This window comes from Rattus norvegicus, chromosome 3 (assembly GCF_021556685.1).
Source record: "Rattus norvegicus strain SHRSP/BbbUtx chromosome 3, alternate assembly SHRSP_T2T, whole genome shotgun sequence".
In the NCBI taxonomy this organism is placed as follows: Eukaryota; Metazoa; Chordata; class Mammalia; order Rodentia; family Muridae; genus Rattus; species Rattus norvegicus.
The window spans coordinates 60,733,521-60,755,818 of record NC_141536.1 but is presented as its reverse complement, the minus strand read 5'-3'; positions in this window follow the sequence as shown (position 1 = coordinate 60,755,818).

Sequence of the window (22,298 nt, the reverse complement as noted above, 5' to 3'; positions counted from 1 at the left end):
ATTAAACAGCTACTCGCTTGATCTTAAATTTATTCTTTGTAGACAAACTTTCTTTTGAACATTTTCAGTTATATTGTCTACACACCACTAGCTTACTGCGGAGAGTGAAAGTAAAAACCCGAGGCCTAAAAAGATCTGCAAATGTATGTACTGAATAAGTACTCCATGTATGTACTGATTAAATACTGTATGAATTGATTATGCAACTTAGGCCTTTGACATAACCATTTGTAGATGAATTGGTAGTTTTAAAAAGTGTTAACAAAATACAAACAACAACACCAGAAACCCTTTCAGTTCCCTCAATTCTTTTATTTTTTTTTTATTTTATTTTATTTATTTATTTATTTATTTATTTATTTATTTATTTATTTATTTATTTATTGGTTCTTTTTTTTGGAGCTGGGGACTGAACCCAGGGCTTTGCGCTTCCTAGGCAAGCGCTCTACCATTGAGCTAAATCCCCAACCCCCTCAATTCTTTTATAAGAATATTTCAAAGACATGATTTGATTCGAAGGCTAGAAAAAATGCCAGAGAGGTGGCCCAGTGGATAAAGGTGCAACCAACACTTAAGTTGAGTCCCTGAACACATGGTGGAGGGAGAGAACTGACTCTCACAAGGTGTTCTTTGACTTCCACAGAAGTGCTGTGGCATACATATGCGCACAACCAATCAATCAATAAATAAATGTAAAAATGCACGCATTTTAAGTTACAGGGAAAGGAAACAGTGCTCTGCTATATTTAAAGATAATTGCAGAAGGAAAGTAGGCTCTTAGGAACTCAGGAACTTTTCTGCAGTGCATAAGAAGTTTCCCTCCCATCTCTTTCCCAGTAAAACATGTATGTTTGCATTTCCTCCCCAAATCTCTTCAGATTCAGTCAACTTTCCATATTTAATTTTCTCCTGGTAGTTAGATTCTTAAATGCATGGTGATTTAGTCCCTTCTGGGAGAGTTGCTAACATTCAGACCTCAACTATCAAACCTTCTTCATAATTGTCTTAACTGGAGAGAGCCACCTATTATTAGTCATCCTTTCAAGAGCAGCCTGCATTTCAAAGAGTCACCATATTGCCCCATACTAAGATACACAGGGAGCAGCTGAGGCTGCCCTGTGGGTGTTTTGTGTTGTTTGAATTTGACTTTGGATTTTTGAGATTGGGGGGAGGGTCCTCTCTCTATAGCCCTAGCTATCCTGGAACTCACTATGTAGGTCAAGCTGGCCTTGAACTCACAGTGGTCCGCCTGTCTGCCGCTTGAGTGCTGGAATTAAAGGCATTCCATTCCACCCAGTCAGAGTCCTTCAGGGAACCCAAGCCATGATGCTTGGAGAAGTGAATACAAGAAAAGGGAACCAGTGGGATTTTATACCTCATTCTGCTGCCTGTCTTACAAAATGTGAGCCCCACTCAATGATGGTAAGCAGAGCCCACAATCCATAGGATGCCGGAATCACACGTTTGCTGCAACTTTCACAAGTGAGCTGAGTTCCACAGTAAGCACCATGGTTGAGAAATATGGAGAGACTAGTGCTTAAGGATGGTAGGGCTGACTAGCTATGACTAAGCACTCCTGGAGCACGGGACCACATGGTAGAATGAGAGTGACTTAATTAGATTCTGTGTCTGGTTTTATGTTGAGGTCTTTGACCTACTTGGACTTGAGTTTTGTGCAGGGAGATAAATACGGATCTATGTGCATTCTTCAACCTGCAACATCCAGTTAGACCGGCACAATTTGTCAAAGATGCTTTCCTTTTTTTTTTCGTTGTATGGTTTTGACTTCTTTGTCAAAAATCAAGTGTCCATAGGTGTGTGAGTTTATTTCTGTCTCTTTGATTTGATTCCGTTGGTCGACTTGTCCGTTTCTATACCAATGCCATGCAGTTTTTATTACTATTGCTTTGTAGAATAGCTTGAAATCAAGGGAGGGTGATACCTCCAGAAGTTCTTTTATTGTTCAGGATTGTTTTAGCTATACTGCGTTTTGGTTTTTCCATGCGAAGTTGAGAATTGTCCTTTCCATGTCTGTGAAGAGTTGTGTTGGAGTTTTGGTGGGAGTTGCATTGAACTTGTAGATTGCTCTTGGTAAGATGGTCATTTTCAATTTGTTGATCCTACTGATCCATTAGCATGGAAGGTCTTTCCATCTTCTGAGGTCTTCAATTTCTTTCTTCAGAGACTTGATGTTCTTGTCATATAGGTTTTTCACTTGCTAGAGTTACACCAAGATATTTTATGTATTACTTGTGGCTATTGTGTTGTTTCACTGATTTTTTTTTTCAGTTAAGTTTGTATCCAGCCAGTTTGCTGAAGGTGTTTATTAGCTTTAGGAGTTCTCTGGTATTTTGGGGGTCACTTATCTATACTGTCATGTAGGTTGATGTCAAGGCGATTCGTGATTGGACAGTAGAGAGTTGGGCAGGGACAAGTTTTTGTAAGGTGGGAAAGAGGAAGAAGGAGGATCAAAATGGAGTCTACAGTGGAGGATGGTTCAGATTTAGGTGAACTGGATTGATTTTATCTTGTCTAGGTGAGCAGTTTATATCTTTATCAATTGGCAGTGAATTTATTGTGTGGATGAATTGTGGATTGAGAATTTTAAAAAAAGATTTTATTTTATTTTATTTATATGAGTACACTGTAGCTGTCTTTAGACACACCAGAAGAGGGCATCGGATCCCATTACAGATGGTTGTGAGCCACCATGTGGTTGCTGGGAATTGAACTCAGGACCTCTGGAAGAGCAGTCGGTGCTCTTAACGGCTGAGCCATCTCTCCAGCCCCGTGGATTGAGAATTTAACATATAAATCTAATTGCTAAATTACAAGTTTCTGGAACTTTGAACCAGGTCAAAGAGAATGGTGTGTAAAAGAAATGGCTGAGAGGCCGTTGGAGTGTGCAGATCTGGTTCTGTTGCCTGTGCGGAGTGAGAATGCACAGGGCCGGCAGAATGAGATGTGTGTGTGTGCCAGGCATGGTAACTACCATCTAGGGGGCTATGCGGAGAGGGCGGCTAAAAGGGAGACATTTGGGAGAGGGAGGCATGCAGAGTGGCAGAGTAGCAGCCAGAGCAAGCAGATCCAGCTCGAGGGAACTGATAGAAAACGATCTTTTTTAATTTTTATCACAACACTATCACAGCAGTGGAGGCTCTGGAGCCTGAAGTGGCCACCTCCTGTAGCCAGGCAGGACTCCCAGAGGAGGGATTAGGTCACCAAATTACCCACAAAACCCTCAACCCAAAATGTGTCCTGCCTACAAGAAGTGCAGGGACAAAGACAAAGCAGAGACTGACTCCATCTAATGACTGGCCCAACTTGTGACACATCCTATGGGCAAGAACCAATCCCTGACTCTATTAGTGGTGTTCCAGTCCAGAATTAGCCAGACACTGACCACTCAGTCACCAGTCTCAGATACGATGAAAATTGAGCACTTGATTCAGACTGATTGATTAGGATCACAAAAATGAACTTGGGAGCCTAATTGTGGCACCAGCTTTTTCTAAGGACAGGCTTTTTACAGGAAAAACCAGGTTCAAAAATGCAAAAGGAAGAAGGGAAGTGGTACGGCATTTTTTGGCTAACTAGACAAAGTATTATCAACTAACTTTCAAGCTGATTGGTCCTAGAAGTAAGAGGGGTGGTGTACAGGTAGTGAACAAGGGAACTCCAGAATATTGAGATAACAGAGCATAAGTAACCTAACCATAACTTTTTGGCTTATTAGCAACATTCTTTAGTGTTGGTTAAAGTGATAATTTCACCTTATGAGCACATGAGGATACATTCAAAATGGCTACAGTTACATCACACCATATCAAATGATACTTTGTTATGCTTGCAGACAGAATGGCTGTACCAGAATCCTTAGCCAAAAGAGAAAAGATTTCTGTTTCAAGTTGGCTGGATCCCTTTGCTTTGGACTTAAGATGAGGTATAATGGGGCAGTAGGAGAAGGCAGCCCCTCATGGAAGCCAGGAAGCAGAGAAAGGTAACAGGAAGAGACAAGGGCCAAAATGCACCCCTCAAAGACACAGCTCTGGTGACCCACTTCCTGTCTAGGCCCACCTCTTACAGGTCTGTCTCCCAATAGCCTACTTAAAAGTTTAATTTGTTAATAGATTAAATTAGTACATTTGGTCATAATCTTCATGACTTCATTGTCTCTGGGACCCTCAGAGGCATACCGAAGAAGGCTTTACTCACCCCTGATATATTTTTACAGTTCAATCAAATTGACAAAATAACTGTCATAATTGGATATCCAAATCCATGTGTGAAGGCCAGAAGGCCTCCAATGAACGCACACAGTGCAGAGACAAAGCCAAGGATCAAACTTAGGACCAAATGGTGAAAAGAGCAGATGAGGTTCAAAGAAGTTAAAACTTTGATTAGGTCTGCAGAAGTCATGACTTCTGTTGGGGGGGGGGGTAGTCTTGGTTTCTGTGGCAAGAGATGTACTAATAATCGAGGCCAAGTGGGAGCTTTAGAAACTAGTTCTGTCCCCATATTAAATATAAACAAAATATAATAGATGAGAGAATAATAAAAAAAAGTAACATTGTTTTTCACAGAATATAGACAGTAATCTCTATCTCTGTATGTGTGTTATATGTGTATGCTTGTGCATACACATGTATGTACAGGTACACATGCATGTGGAGGCCACAGCTCCATGTCGTGTTGTCTTCCATTGCTCTCTGTCCCGCGCGCGACTTCCCGCTGGAAGGAAACACGCGGGTACATAGAAATCCTTACTGTGACCAACTTTATTAATCTTAGAAGAGGAAGCCCCGCCGCGCCAACATGGCGCGCTTATAAACACCCTAGTGCGGCGCATCCACACCTGATTGGTTGTTTACCCATGATCTCATAAGGCATGCCCCAGAGTGCGCAAAGACCTGGCACGAAGGCACTCTTGCACATGCGCACAGTTAACTTCCTGAAAGGGGGCCGGCTGGCGCGGCGAAGGCTGGCGCCATCTTGTAATGGCGGAGGCTATCCTGGCCTTCCACATTGACGCAGTGGAAGCCAGCGCCATCTAGTGGTGGCGAATGTTATTGCAGCCCTCTACATCTCACCCTTATAATTTATATTATTTTATAGCAGTCATGATCACCCTATCGCGTGCAATGAGGAAACCTCAGCGATGTGGAAGGGCTGATCAAAGGAACACTGAGTCTCTCTCAATCCCAGTGCAATGGATCCACAGATCCATGGGGTGCAGGAGCAGAGAACTCAGATACAGAGAGTATCCCTCTCCTCCCAGTGCAATGGATGCACAGATCCATGGGGTGCAGGAGCAGAGAACTCAGATACCGACTAATTCCTAAGCAAGATAACCAAATTCCAGGGGAGGCCCCTTGTACAATGGCCACAAGTGCTTGAGTGATAACGGCCTTGTCACGTTTCTGTTGAGATCTGAGTTTGCAAACCAACCAAGTATGAACACTGATCCACAGCATAGGGCTGCACCGGACAGAGCCACTCCCGATAAGTAGTGGGCACCTCATTTGGTCCTCCTCAGCTGTTACCACCAAGGGCCGTAGTCAAGCCACTCCTATAATAAAATTTAGAATTTCCAATTGTTAGTAACTACTCCAGAAAGTTCACCCACTGTACTTGTCTAACAATAGATTGGGGGAGGATAACTCCAGACACTGCAGACACAATATCTGCAGCAGTAATGGCTGCTACGATAGCAGCAAAAGTGTCAAGGTCTTTTCCAGGACAGTTCAGGACCAGTCATTTTTCTCTGGAACAACCAGCAGACAATGGAACCATTTCTGAGATCTGTATAACCAGGACAGAGTTCCCCAGTCCACTGTAGCTTTACGCAGGTAGCATTCCTGTAAAGCTACAGTCTGTAAAATGACCAGTTAAGGCAGCAAGAGTCACCAGGGAAAATGAAGGGGGCAGCAACGGCTGGAGTCCAGTCTTCCCCAGCAAGCAGCAGTGTACAGAGGGTCAGAGAGCAGGCCATAGTGGGACAGGACACATGCAGCGGTAACACTGACTGCAGCAATGGCAAAATCTCTGTGATGACAAAGGATGAAGGGTAATCTTCTATCTTCCTCTCAGGGCAGAGGAATGACTCCAGGGACCCGAACCAGGAGAGCTGAATCTTTATGCAACCAGGATCAGCAAGTCTCAGCAACCACTCAGGCAGCTGGCACACTCTTGTAGCATCCTGTAGAAAAAACACAAACATTCCCTCTTCCCCATATAAAATATCTGGACAGGATCATGTCAATAAGTGGATCTCTCTATTTCACCTAGGCAGAAGTATGCCTAGTTGTAGGGTGCCATAAACTTTGGCATCCAAAATTTTAAAATTGAAATAAAAGGAGCATTATTTAGCATACAGGGATAACTCCCCCTTTTTATTTATTAAGATATAGTAAAGATATTATTTATTAAGGTAAGTCCTCGAGGATTAAATTGAGGACACTGAGCACTTGTATTTATAAATTGACTTGTATACCAAATAATTGTCTCCAGCATTATTGTTTTGGATATATAAAGAATGAGATTTTTTGACTAATTGTTCCTATGTAAGGCCTATAATCTGTCTGGTATCTTGTCCTCCCTTGCTAAAGAGCCCAGGCAATCCAGTTTGAGTTCTTAAATGTCCTATAAAGGAACAGTATTTAGTGCTCTTAACCACTAAGCCATTTCTCTAGCACCTGACAAACTTTATTTACCTAAACATAAGCATTAATTAGAAATGTCGAATCTTGTAAATAACGTCTAGATTCAGTCTTACTAGAAATCCCTGAACTGGCAGGGTGAGGCTGGGAGTTGAAAGTAAGCAAATGGAGTCTTCCTCTTTTCGTGTGGGTGTGTTATCAACTCCATTACCATTTTTTGTTGGTTTTACCATTTTACCATGGTTTTGTTTAGTTGTCTGAGCCAGAGCACTGAAAGGACAGTGAGTTGTCAGACAATTTACACTGAAATCACTCACTGATTTTAAGTAGAAAACCTGTCTCTAATAAAGCATTAAGTAATTGAAATCAATTGTAAACCACAAGCCACACATTGGCTATCAGTATGTGAATTGAAAGTTTGATTTAAAAACAGTGGCTAAACTACAGAATTTAATAATCTGTGTTGAAGCAATAGAAACTCAAGAGAATAAACAAGTGATCCAATCATACCTGTAGCCTTTTCATTAGATGAACCACCTATGAATACAGTAAGCGCATTTCCTATGGGTTGTATGCACAAATATACAGGAAGTACAAAAGCATGTAAAGAGTAAAATTATCAATTTCATCTGAAAAATTTGTATATGCAATAGGCCAAATATCAGTATTTTGTAATAACCAATTAACTGTTGTTTGGAATAAGATATGTTTTACCAGGTTTCTTTTCAAAATACTTCTATGACTCCAATCCACAACTCTGTACTAACACAGCTGAAGCTTTATCTCCAATGTGCATAACAAAGACCTAAGTCCTCTGGTAGGGTGAGATACTTAGCCAATTAACATATCCTTAGAAGCTTAAAATTAGCTTCAAATATTTTTATCTGGAGTAGTGTAACAGCTACTCCCCAAATATTAAAGCTCATTTTGAGAGCAAAGGTTTGTAGTAAAAATTTCCATATACATTGAAAGATTTAAGTTCTAACTTCTTACACTGAAGAAGCAACAAAATTACCTAATATAAGGCTGTTAGCAATCCTCTAAATCTATCCTGAAATGGCAGTTGGAGTAAGTAAACTGGCTGTAATGTTCTCACAAGTTTCAAAACCTCATCAATCCTTCGTAACTCTTGTAACAATCTCTACCTGTTTGATTTTTTCTTAATTAAAAATAAGTTTGAGTTAGTCAATGTAACACTGGCAGTCCTAAATCACAATCTTCAAGTTCTCTTTGTAACACCAGAACACAGCCACAAGGTCACCTGAGTACGTGACTAGGCAGCTGTCCTTAGGGCAGTGGAATTAGCATCAAAATACAGATACAAAGTTTGACTGCCAATTCTTATATATGAACGCACGATGGTGCGGTCTCCAATACCTCAACAAAGAGACAATGTCCTAAATTCTTTTAGAAGCCTGGTTCCTAGAATAAGAATTCCATAAAAACATTACCTCAATTTAGACCTGTCTCCCTAGGTTGGCCCATGTCACACGCTATCTAGAATGACTTCATCCAGATTACCAGCTTTATGTCAACTTTCTGTTACCAATATTATACCCTTTTAACCATATCCAATAACTTGAAAGCCAATAGTCCATAACCAAGGCAAGTAGAGCATATTTATACATTTAAAACCAATGAGAAACAAAATTGAAGTGGCTACACATATCTTTAATATTTAGACCAAACACCATTTTTACCTTTTTAGCTATGATTTTAAGAGAAGCACCTTGTCACCTGTTGAGTCAAATAATAAGTCAGGGATCTCTCTAAGAGAAACAGCTATCAACTCTTGTATCGAAGAAGCTGAGAAGCTGTTGGCGCCTTTAAGATCAGCTCGTGTAGACGCTTAGCCTCTGGGCAGCTTCTCCAGCTAATCTAGACACCTGGCTCCAGGCACAGGGCTTCAATGACCTGATTGAAACTGTTTTTTATTCATTTGTTCCCTTTTGAAACCAGTTAAAACCAAGTCAAGGTGTGAACGACCGGCAGATAAAGTTTTTACCATTTTTTCTTTTGAACATGAAACATAAAACATTTAAACAACGAGAAATAAAAACCACAGACATACACTGACAGACATGGGGACATCCTGGTGCACCAGAGACAAACAATAGACAAAGAGGGAAAAAACCAGATGGTGTTCACCGCGACTATCCACTCGAGTGGAGTTGATATGGGCGATGGATTGTCTCAATTCCTGGACTAGTCCACCAACGTGTTGAAACCCAATTCCTGTAAGATACTGAGATATATTATCTGAGCAGAACGACTGACATTTGCCAATGGTATGGAAGTGAAACACAGCCCTGAATATATTTACTCACAACCCAATTACATTAACTCCATCAGGCTGTGCACGGGCACTGAGATGTCCTTTTGTTTGATTCTCCTGAATAAATTTTCAGGCGGTCTGCCTCTATCAAATCTGATCAGTATGACTCTGTAAAGCTGTCGCGTCAGCGCAGGGACGCCACAGCGTCCCCAGAGCCGGCGCCGGAGCTTAAGCACACTTCTAACAGGCACAAAGACAAAATTTTTCTCCCAAAATGCTGTGTTCCTTTTATCTCCTCCCTTCTCCTCACCCGGGGCGTTCTTTCCCCAACCTTTCGCTTCCGCATTGGAAGGGCCTGGTGCTTGAGATCGGTCAGGATCCTTTTCTCGTTGCAACTTTTCACTCCCCTCTGTTTCTGACACGCTTCGTCCTTCCCCCAACACTCTCCGCTTTGCTGTTACAGCTGGGCAGTTCCCACGCGACCTCTGATGCCATTTGGCGGTAACTAGAAACTCAAAGGTCAATAGAAACAACCCGAGGGCTGCCAGAGCAACCATAGCGGCTCCTGCCGCGTCCGGCAGAGGACTGAGCTGGAACAGATCAAGGCTAAACATAGTCTCTCAGAGTCTTAACCCCACTCACTCACAGCTTCTGGACTTCTTCCGTGAAACGGAGCCTCCTCTTGGCACCGGCGATGATGTAGCTTTTTTATGTCCCGGGTTCTCGGCACCAAATGTCCCGCGCGCGACTTCCCGCTGGAAGGAAACACGCGGGTACATAGAAATCCTTACTGTGACCAACTTTATTAATCTTAGAAGAGGAAGCCCCGCCGCGCCAACATGGCGCGCTTATAAACACCCTAGTGCAGCGCATCCACACCTGATTGGTTGTTTACCCATGATCTCATAAGGCACGCCCCGGAGTGGGCAAAGACCTGGCACGAAGGCACTCTTGCACATGCGCACAGTTAACTTCCTGAAAGGGGGCCGGCTGGCGCGGCGAAGGCTGGCGCCATCTTGTAATGGCGGAGGCTATCCTGGCCTTCCACATTGGCGCAGTGGAAGCCAGCGCCATCTAGTGGTGGTGAATGTTATTGCGGCCCTCTACAGCTCTCCATTTTATTTTTTGAGAATAGGTCTCTCGCCAAACCTGGAGGTCATTGGTCTGGCCAGTGAGTTCATGGGATCTGCATGTCACTGTCACCTAGCACTGGTGTTACAGACATGTGCTGTCATGCCCCAAACACGAGAAATAAACAACAATTTTATGACAGATGCCTCATAACATTTTTCAAAGGCTCCATTGGCGATCCACCTTTTGGGGATCTGAACTCAGGTGCTCACGCATGCAAGGCAGGCACTTAATAGAGTAAGCCATCTCATCTCCTGTTAATGACAGCTCGAAAAGATTCAAGATGGTTTACATCACATATTCATTTAATCCAGTCTATATTATAAATGAATCCAAGCCACACAACCTCCTTCAGGCATCCTGCACCTAGCAGCTAGGTAATAAAGTCTTGATCTTCTGGTTTTTGTTTTTTGTTTTAAGATTTATTTCATATATGTGAGTACACTGTCACTGTCGTCAGACTCCAGAACAGGGCATCAGATCCTATTACAGATGGTTGTGAGCCACCATGTGGTTGCTGGGATTGAACTTGGGACCTCTGGAAGAACAAGCAGTCAGCGCTCTTAACCACTGAGCCATCTCTCCAGTCCGATCTTCTGGTTTTAATCTCTTTTAATTCAGAAACAGTGATCCACCTCAGAGTTGACCATGGGGGTCCCCAAGACCTCTGTAGACACTGCTGCAACCAACCCCTTCTCTCCTTTCTTATCTCACAGCCTGCTCCCTAGAAGTTGAACCTTAGATACAAAGTTATAGTGGAATGGGATAAAATGATAGATATAAATCATATAAAATTACAAATCTGGGCTATGTAGGTTTCTCTTTAGAACATATTATCCTTTTTGCTTTATTACAATTTCTAGAGAAGGGATGAGTTATGATTTTGTAGTTAATTTTTCTTCTGTAACTCTCTGTCGGCTGCGTTTTATAGATTTGTTTGTATGAATTTGCATTTACAATAGATTCCATGTGGGCCATAGCAATGCACACAGGGTAAAGGCTTGGTTGTGTAAGTCTGACAATGACTTTAGTTCAATCCCCAGATTCCACAGTGGGAGGAGAGAACCACTGATTCCCAAAACTTGTCCTCTGACTTGTACATGCATACATGGTACAGACATGCTCTCTATAAACAAACAAACAAATCTTTTATAATAAATGATTTATAAAAGAATCTTTATAACATTTTCCAAAACCCGTTGGAAATAGAATTCATCCTTGAGGGCAAGGATCACTGTGAGTAGTGCTGAATCCACACTTGTGAACTAGATCACGGTGTAACATTGGAAATGATAACGGGGTATGTACAGTGATGTCAGTTCTAAGATGGATGGATTTCACCCTTGAGGGCTCAGTGTTGTGACGGAACAGCAGCCTTTAACGTGCAGGAGTAATAGAATTTATTTCGATGCTTTGAAGTTCAGGTGACCCTGAAAAGTAAACTTTTGAAATTGATTAATGTGGTGGTTTGAATATGTTTGGCCCAGGGAGTGGCACTATTAGGAGGTGTGGCCTTGTTGGAGTAGGTGTGGCCTTGCTGTAGGAAGTGTGTCACTGTGAGGGTGGGCTTTGAGCACTTCCTCCTAGATGCCTGAGGGTGCCAGTCTTCTCCTGTTTGCCTTTGGAAGAAGATGTAGAACTCTCAGTTCCTCCAGCACTGCCTTGCTTCCTGCCATGATGATAATGGACTGAACCTCAGAACCAGTCAGCCAGTCCCAACTAAATGTAAGAGTTGCCTTGGGCATGATGTCTCTTCACAGCAGTGGAAACCCTAAGACAATTAAGAATGTCATTTACCCTGATGGGAAGAGTGGAACCATGTCACTAGACAAAAACTGGGAAGGTTGAGTGGATTCAGAAACTCTGGTAGATTCTCGTAGCTGAGAATGGTAGGTGGCTCATCTACTCCTGACTGGGTTCCTGTCCTGGAACACATGACCTTGAGACCCTGCATGAGGATCATGACAGCTAGTCACATAGCATGAACACAGAGTTCTCCATGCTAAGCAGGTTTCTAGATGAGCCCTGAAGGCCCAGCCAATAGGCTTCCCTTCCTGGACATTCCTTCCTACAAAAGGTATTTGATCTCTGGTCCACCCTGAGTAAATGGTATGCACCCATTTTCCACGATGAACAGTGGATAAACAGTTTGGACAAGCAAGGACTGTCTCTCTCATCAAGAACTGGCATGGGGGAAGCCTTCGTTGTCTCTTGCAGAAGACTCATTTGTCCCCCTGACATGGACACTCACCCCTGAACTAAACCAGGATTTCCCATCCCCATGGCCCTGGGCATTGCTGGCTTGAGGACCTCTTCTTTCCCTACCCCTCACACTTCCCAGTGGTGTCTGGGTGTCTGGGTATCAAGGCCCAGCTTTGGCCTTAGTCTGCCTTGTTTCTCATCATCATTCTCAGGTGGGGCGGGGGGGGGTGGGTGTTGCATTTTAGGCTATGCTTGTAGCCAGCCTAATGCTTCCTGTTTTGTCTACCAGAGCAGTGTTCACACACACCAGAGGTGAGGTGGAATTCTGACTCACACCCTGATGACTTTACTGACTTGACAACCTACTAGGAATTATACTGATAGCAGATTATGATGATTCTAGCTTCAAGTAAAGACAGTGCCCGGAAGGCAGTTTGCTGTTGTTGGGCATAAAGTAATCCAAGATTGCATTATTTGCATTTAATTTTCCATTTTCCCTTAAAATTTCATTACATTTAACTAGTTTTGTCTTGGGTGAGAGATGGGGTGGGTACACTGCCACGGTGTATGTGTGCAGGCCAAAGGGCACCTCTGTGGAGTTGTTTTTTTTTTTTCCTTTCAAGTGTAATTCTAGCAATAAAGAGGCGGAGACCGGAGGGTCAGAGGGTCAAGGTCACTCAATAGCTGCCTCTCCAAGTCAGCAAGGGCTACATAATGAAACCCTGTCTAAAAGGAAGGATGGGAGGAGGGAGGGAGGTTGGTTTGCATTTATTTATTTATTTATTTATTTATTTATTTATTTACTTACTTACTTACTTACATACTTATTTTGTGTGTGTGTGTGTGTGTGTGTGTGTGTGTGTGTGTGTGTGTTTGCACTTGTGTCATGGCGTGTGTGAGGAAGTCATAGATCAACCTATGGAAGCCACTTCTTTCTTTTTACCTTGTGGTGCCCAAGGATTGAACTCCAGTCACCAGGTTGGCAGCAGACACCTTTACCCATTGAACCAAATGGGAAGTAAAATTTAAAGGTAAAGTTTCTGCACAGAAACCTCTAGACAGAGGCACCTGGGCTAGCAAAGTCAAGTCACAGGCATGGCTAGCCAGGAGCCCGAGACCTTGCAAACAACTGTCCTGGAGTGCTTTGGTGTGGCAGTGAGTCTGGGGGTCTGGGGGTGACTTTAGCGAGGCTTGCTGGGTACATCCCATGATGAAGCATGAATTCATGCACTGGTGTTTGGCCAGGAGCTGGACCCCTTACTACTCCAGCTAAACATCTTACTTTCAAGTTCTTACAAAGCTATGGCAACTTGATTGCCTCTCTAGCTCTGTAAAGCTTGAGTATCATGAGTTTTATGCTGCATGGGCAAACCTGGGAAGTCTTAGTTTTGATCATGTGGGCCCATGCCCGATGCACAATGGTAAATGGGATGCAAAGCTAAGGGCTGAAATGCAAACCGTTTGTGTTTTTGCATAGATGTGTTCCTGAAGATTGGCAAAGGCTGGCCATTAAGTTGGCCAAGGTTGCCATTTATATATTAGTTTTCTTTCTTTGTTTGTTTGTTTGTTTGTTTCTTTCTTTCTTTCTTTCTTTGTTTTCTTCCACAGGGTCTCAATATGTAGCTCTGTCTGTCCTGGGACTCACTAATTAGGTCAGACTGGCCTTAGATTCACAGAGATCTGCCTCCCAAGTGCTGGGATTAACCTCATGTGCTACCAGACTCCTCAGAAATGAACTGTCATTTCTCTTCTGCTTTTCGTTTGTTTGTTTGGTTTGGTTTTTAATGTTTTTGAACATTGTATTTACTATTTTTATGTGCATGGGTGTTTTGCATGCATGTATGTCTGTTCACCCCAGGCATACAGTGCACACAAAAACCAGAAGAGGCTGTGTTTGCAACTGGAGTTACAAGCAGTTGTGAATTACCATGTGGATCCTGGGAATTGAGCATGGGTCTTCTAGAGGAAGCCTAGTTCTCTTAACCACTGACTCATATCTCCAGCCCTGTACTTTAAAATTATCTGCCTCATTTCAAATACTTGGTGTCAGTTACGTTAAACTTAAAAAAAAAATCCTGATTCCAGCTTGTATAATAAATAAACTAATATATATATAATATAAACTAATATAATAAATAAACATGCTCCATAATAAACTAATATCTAAAAAAGAATAAACAGCCTTGGCTGGGGGAGGTAGGGAGTAGGCAGGTTCCTCAATATGTCAACAATGGAACACGCTCCTAACATGTGTGAGACTCAGCACTCAATGCCTAGCACACTAGTCCCCCAAAAGAATGAGAAGTTTAAGTATGACCTAAAGGTATCCTTCGTCCCATACATGGTTGAAAGGGCACACCATCTTATTCCAGGTATTAAATAATTCATTTAAATAGCTTCCATATGCTCATTTAGAAACTGATGCACATTCATTTATAACTCTGAACCCTGTGGTCATGCCCGCAAAGTGGTTCTAAAAGGCACCTCTATTGCCTGCCAAGGGCATCTGCACAAGGTGTTTTAGGCAGCACCATGAACCAAAAATACTGAAGAACAGTACCGAACTTTATTCCACTGTGGTGTTTACCCTTCGGTTTTTTTTTTTAATTTTTTATTATATATTTCTTTACTTACATTTCAAAGGTTATTCCCCTTCCCGGTTTCCTGTCCATAAGCCCCCATTCCCTCCCCTCCATACGGGTATTCCCCTTATACATCCCCCTTATTACCCTCCCCCATATTACCCTTTGTTTTTATGCCGCTAAAATGAAACTCCACACTCTTCTGTTTCGGTGGCATTGCACATGACAAGAGCACTTGACCACCCTGAAATAAAGTACCACGCTGTCAATAGCAGATGTTAGGTAGGACATAGTTACTGCGTGAAGCATTGTGCATGGGTTATCACAGTTGATACCTGGGTCCTCTGGTGTTCCGATCACTCCGTTTTATAGCCTTGTCGACTCACTCTCAAGTTCCTCTTCCTGTCCAGGGCACTGTAATGATTGCTTACCCTGAGTCACTTCTGGAACATCCGTGGCAGCAGCGTGCTCGGCGTCCACTCCCCTGCAAATGCCAGTTTCCTCAGCAGGACACGTTGTTAGAAAGATGAGGTAAAAGGAATGTATAAGGGCTTTGAAGCCCTTGGAGAAACCTGAGAAAGACCTGTTCTTTACAGAGTTACAAAATCAAGGTGGCTCATTGTAGTGTACACTCTTTCTGTGACTGAAGCTTGAGGTATAGGCCTAAGGGATAGACAGAATGAGCAGCAAGCATTGGCCCCAAAGACATCATCCTCAGGTTGCTGATGACATTCTCCGACCCTCTATCACTTCTGATGTGATTTGTACTGTACTATCTGATGGCGGTTTGAATAGGTTTGGCCCCTGTAAACTCATAAGTTCGAATGCTTGGCCCCTAGGGAATGGCACTATTAGGAGATGTGGTTTTGTTGGAGTAGGTGTGGCCTTGTTGGAGTAGGTGTGGCCTTGGAGGAGTAGGTGTGGCCTTGGAGGAGTAGGTGTGGCCTTGGAGGAAGCGTGTCGCTATTGGGGCATGCTTTGAGGTCTCAGAAGCTCAAGTCTGGCCAGTTTTTTTTTGAGTCTCCCTTCTGTTACCTACAGATCAAGATGTAGAACCCTCAACTCCTCCAGCACCATGTCTGCCTGAAGTCTGCCATGCTCCGCGCCATGACAATAATGGACCAAGTCTCAGGAACTGTAAGCCGGCCCCAATTAAATGTTTTCCTCTGTAAGAGTTGCCATGGCCATGGTGTCTCTTCACAGCAGTGAAACCCTAATGAAGACGGTGGTCTTTTATCATAAGAGACACCCAGAGTTTCTATTGCTGTTAGTTAACAGTAAGGAATTTATATGTTCTGAAGAGAAGCTGGGAGCTCTTCAGTTGCCATTTGATTACCACTGTCTGAAAAAAATTCAGTGTAAACTACCTATGCACTTTTAAATTTTTCTACGAGAAAAGAAAGTTTACATTACCTTTAACTAATATACCAAAATATTTTGCTTCAAAATATAATCGGTGTAAAGATGTCTAGTGAAGTATTCTACACTCTGTGTTATGTCTCTTTGAAGTCCAACCCATATTTCACGCTTAACAGTATGTATGTAACTTGTGCTTTCTTTTTTTTTTTTTTAAAGATTTATTTTATTTATTATATATGAGTACACTGTAGCTGTCTTCAGATACACCAGAAGAGGGCATCAGATCTCTTTACAGATGGTTGTGAGCCACCATGTGGTTGCTGGGAATTGAACTCATGACCTCTGGAAGAGCAGTCGGGTGCTCTTAACCGCTGAGCCATCTCTCCAGCCCGTAACTTGTGCTTTCTAGATTTGTGTTAACACACGGTGTGAGGCACGGACCCATTTCACGGACACCATTCCATCTGGGAATGTAAAGGGCCTCAGATAATGGTGAGCTTTACGCCTCAGTTTCTGAACTACGTTCTGGTCAGATGTTCCTTCAAGGCTTTGACATTCAAACATGCGTCTTTGTATTTTAATTGTGATCTCTAATGTACAGATCTAGACTTAATTTTCTTAATATAAATCATGTCATACGTTGTCGCATATCAAACTTCTAAAATGGTGCCCTACACACAGGATATATTCCATCTTCTCTGAGTTTTACCTTTGAGCTAATTCTAGCTAGCAAATTCTTTAGCCATGGGCACTTCTTTGGCCACTAGGGGGAGACATTCATGGTCTAAGCCCATCTCCTGAATTAATTTTGCCTAATCAACCACAAAACTCTCTCAGTCTGTGATCCCAGAGAACAGACTTGGTGGCCCATGACTTTCATACCAGCATTTGGAGGCAGATTTGTGTGAATTTGAGGCCAGTCTGATCTATATAACAAGTTCTAGGACTGTCGCAGATTTACACAGAGACCCTGTCTCAACAAAACAAAAACAAAAACCAACCAATGAGCCCAGAAATACAGTTGATAAACCGTGTGTGTGTGTGTGTGTGTGTGTGTGTGTGTGTGTGTGTGTGCGCGCGCGCGCACGCGCATGTGTGCAAGAGAAAGGGGAGGTGCATAGATCAGAGGACAATTTTCTGGTTGTTTCTCTGCTTTACTGTGGAGCCCAAGGATTGAACTCATGTCATCCACTTGGCACTGTGAGCTCTTTTATCCTCAGAGTAAAACTCTCTGAGGCTTGCTCATACTGCCTGGGTATGAAGAAGGCATTTTAAAAAAACTTAATGTTTAACTATGCCTGTAAATATAACTGCCCTTTCATGTTCCATATACCCTTTAATCGATTTCTGTAGCAATAAAAGATAATTAGTTGAGAGGGACCCTGTAGGTGTCCAGGCTGGGAGGTGACCCATGAAGGGAAGAGAATGAAACCTTGGTTCAGACTGACTTCATCAACCTGGATCAGACTCGTGACAACCCCCACTAAGGATGGGCTATTAACTGGGGGCGAAAGATAATGGTCTAGGGAGGGAAGAGTCTGCAGTAATCTTCTGGGGGAACTTGAGTGAGGTCTGCCTTTATAGAAAAAGGCGGGTGAGGTTTTCCCCACAGGTAGCAAAAAGGTCAAGAGGTCGTTAACAGTGTCCATTCCCAACCTTCTGAGCAGGAAAACAGTAATCCCTCCTTTGAGAAGAGGCCCCTGAGTGTTTAACATTCTTGGTTCTCTAGTGCTCTGTGGGTGCAAGGACCTCTGTGCCCCCAACAATGAGCCTCATATAAACCTCTCATCAAGGTTAACTCTTCTCAAGGTGGTTACTCATCGAGGACTGAAGACTATTTTACTTCAAATGAGGTCCAGGCTTAACTTCACAAGTTAAATAAACAACTTCGCTCTGGAAGGAAGTTGATAATAGATGAGGAGACATTTCCTTTCATAAAAATGAGAAGTAAACTGTTTCCTAAATCACGTTCAGAAGTTTGACTGACAATATGTTTGTACACCAAACTATTCCTCTCTGAAGGACAGACGTTGGCCCTCTGCAGGGCACTGTAAGATCGGAAGGAAAACCCCTTATTAGCCCTTTGTAACAGCTGTCATAGGGTGATTTCAGTTCTGACTGTGCTAAGTGAGCATATCTTTACTTAGTTATAGTGATTTTTTTCCCTGAAATCCAGACCTCTGCTCCTGTTTCAGCCATCACTGCTTCATCTTGGTTTTTATATAGATGATGCTCACCCACCGTTTTCATCAAAAGATGCTAATGAGCGTACTAGCATCGACTACAGAGCAGAGGCTCAATGCACATGAGGTCCATGGTCATCCTCTTGGCTGCCCGAGCCTTAAGAGGGTCCTGTGCACTGGAGTCGAGGCATCTCCTGCCCAGAGCTCCTTCAAGAAAGGAGGACAAAGCAAACAGGTGCAAGAGCCTCACTGGGGACAAGGGGACAGGACAGACGACAGAGCAAAGCTGGTGACCTCAGAGGGAGAGAGCATGGCAGTTTTGAGTGCAGCACAGAGGGGGAGCCAAATGCCCACTCCAGCCTCAGGGAAGGCAGCGCTGGAGAACCCAGAGACGCCTTCAGACTCAGCATCAATGGAGTGGGAGGCTGGACTGTGGAGATGGGGTGGGAGCTGAACTGTGGTCAGGAGGCTCAACTCAGGGTATTAGGAGAGAGCAAAAGCTGGGAACTGCTTGAGATCTAAAACTTTTGGTTGGCAGAAGTTGTAGAAGAGACTGGGCAAGCCACTGGGTGGTGCCCCCAGGCCCTAACGTGTACTTTAAAACTTAAATGGCTGAAACTCACGAACTATGACAAGTTACCTTATGCAATTAAAAATACAAATGGTCTAGCAATATTTACCCGTGGAAGACCTATTTAAGATCAAGAGTGCAAAAAGGCAGGGAACATCAATGTGAAAGAAAGTTGTGGCAGTTTTTATGAACCATGAGCACTTGGAGAGGCAGATTTAATATCGGGCAAAACTTAACTGAGGTGAAAAGCATCAGAAGGAGCAGAGAGGAGCACAGCAAGCAGTTAGAAGTGATAATCAAGAAGCCACGGTGACTGCAGAATACATGGTTGTAATAAAAAACAGGAGCTAGTAATGGAAATTAGTAAATTCTATTTAAAGATTTCGCAGTGATTCATAGACGATCATCAAAAAGGAAGAGCAGGGAAGCCCTCCAAAGAGCTAACCTTGGGCAAACCGTGTTTTCTGACTATAATGACATAGAACTAGAAAAAAGTAGCACCTTGAGTTATAAGCCCCATTAAATTAGGAAACAAAAGACAGGAAAATAGTAAAATTATAAGAAAAAGCCCAAAATATTTGTAGCAGATGATACACACACACACACACACACACACACACAGACATAGACACATACAGACACAGACACACACACACACACACACACACAAACAAATGCACACACAAACACATGCACACATACAGGCACACATATGCACACACTAATTATGAAATTCTGTGCAGGACAAATAGCATCAAAGGGGAGACAAGGGTCTAAGAAAATTCAAGAGAAATCAGGTAAGGGACAAGTGGTTACAAACAAAGCAAGAAACCTAAGGACCATCAAGAAAGTGTAATATTGGAGGTTATTAATAAAGCCATGAACAATTCTGCTAGAGACACGCCTGGCAGGATTTGTAAAGGAAAAAAAATGTCAACAACCCCAGGGAGAGAGGGTATAAAACAGAACGCATAAGAAGCAGCAGCCGCAGGCACAGCTGACTTGAGATTTAAGCCAATATTATGAACAACCACGCAGTAATAACTTGCAGAGCCCAGATGAAAACTGCCAGAAACTCTGAACATAAAGCCCTCAAACCACACAAATCTGAATAGAATAATAACTGTTAACGAAATTGAACTGGGAATGGAAGCCTCCAAAGAAGCAGGAAGCGGGTGGAGGCGAGGCTGGTGCGACATAGTTGAACATTCTTAGAGAAGTGCTCAGTCAAACTTCCAGGAAACAAAGGAAACTTGTCGTGAGTTGCTTCAGGAAAGAGAGGAAGTAAGAGTCACATTCCTGCTCAGGTTATGACCAGTTAAAGAATTAAGAGGCAGGAAAGTCTGAGGACAACAGAAGCCTCAGACAGGGCAGTAGACGGTAGGTCAGCCTTGCTGTCTTGTGTGTCTTCATCATTAACAGCTCTTACGTTTTAGTAACAGGCCGTAAATGTTGGTAAAATGGAAAAACAAATTCCCAAGGCAAAATTTTCTGCTTCACATATATTTCCTTAGTAGTCATTAAATTCTGCGCTAGCCAGAATAATCTTGTCTCCAAGGTGTCTGTGCTGTAACCCTTGGAATCCATGAATACGGTCATGTGGCAAACGAAAGCAAGACTGATAACCAGCTGACTTTAAAAACATGACCTTATCATGCTTGGCTGCGGGGGTGGACACCTTCAATTCCCCTTTAAAATGCAGAAGAGGGATTCAGAGAGAGAGAGAGAGAGAGAGAGAGAGAGAGAGAGAGAGAGCGCGCCAGAAAGGGAGGAGCATGAAAAGGAGTTAAAGTTACAACTTGGGAAGATAAAGGGAAGAGGCCATGAGCCAAGGTCAAACCCCAACACAGAGTCCCAGGAAGGCACTGTCCTGGCTGACATCTTGATCTTAAGCCAGCGTGACTGGCCTTGGGCTTGTTATCTACTGAGCTGAGTTGTCCGGGAATAAAGCGTAAGCTCCTGCTTGTGGCAATTTGTTGTAACAGCAATAAAAACACAATACTTTGCTAACTTCCATTGTTGATATGTAAAACTTTAGGCCCTTTATGATTTTCTTATTATTATGTTTCTTGTCAAAGCACTGGACTGCGTGCTTAGAGTGCGTGGTGCTGAGGTTTTCAGTCTTTGTCATATAAGTAGCGAGCAGTCTTAACCGGGGCCATGATGCTTGGGAGGTGCAAAGAGCAGAGTCTAATTGTCCTCACAGTGCGCACTAAAATGACTCCAGAAGGACTTATAGTTTTAACTTTAGAATAGTTGGTCAAAAATGTACCTTTTATTTCTTGATTAGGGCCTTGGTGTTCTTGCTCTTAACTAGGAAGTCCTTTAAGACGTGAAACCCACTCATCTTTGGTAAACCCAGCATTGGGTCTTTTAGAAACGCATGCCTGGTACTGTAAATCTGATCAAGAACCAAAGGGCCTTTCTTTAAGGGCATGGCCCCAGATAGGCGGACCATATTCCAGTGGGCTGCCTCACACTCATGTGTATGTGACCAGCACAGACTGGACTCAGTGATTTATAGAACAGCAAAGACATGGAGTTGGGGGGGACCTGGTGGGCAGTTGAAGAGGTAGAGATCTGGAAGGAACCAGGGGTCATACAGTCAAATTACACTGTAGAAACGTAGGATGGAATTATGGAAGAACTGGCACAAATACCGTGCTAAAAGTAAAAAATCAACGCATATGGCAAGTTGTAAAAAGAAATTAATTCAAATTAATCATCAGAATCCTCTGTATGGAGTAAGGTGGCGAACAGAAAAATTGGAGACTATTAAAGTAAGAATGTTGGTGGTTAGGGGAGGGGGAGGGGCTAGGGGGATGTTGGCCTGGAAACCGGGAAAGGGAATAACAATTGAAACATAAATAAGAAATACCCAATTTAATAAAGATGGAGGGAAAGAAAAAGAATGTTGGTGGTTGTGAAATGCTGGGGGCTTATGCGGACCTTTGTGACTGGGAGTGCAGAAACTGATATTTTTCTGAGGAGCAGGATGGACCCCATCTTGGGATTTGTAAGGGAAAGTCTGACATGGAGGTCGGCATGAGCTCCAGGCCATACTATCAACTCTGTTGTCAGGGTGTGACAGCACGAGAAGAGGCTCTGGGCTGTATCTCATGGCTTGCTCTTCTGGAATGAGGTATTTGACATGCAAGGAGCTTAACGCTGGGGACTCTGCTCAACAGGAGGGCATTGCCAAGGCTGTATGCCAACAGGAGGGTTTGCTAATTCAACATCCTTTAAAGGTTTATGATTTGCAGTGATCAATGCTTAGATGACTCGGTCCTGCTGGGACCCAGCTTGTGAGAATCTTACTGATCAAAGTTCCTCTTT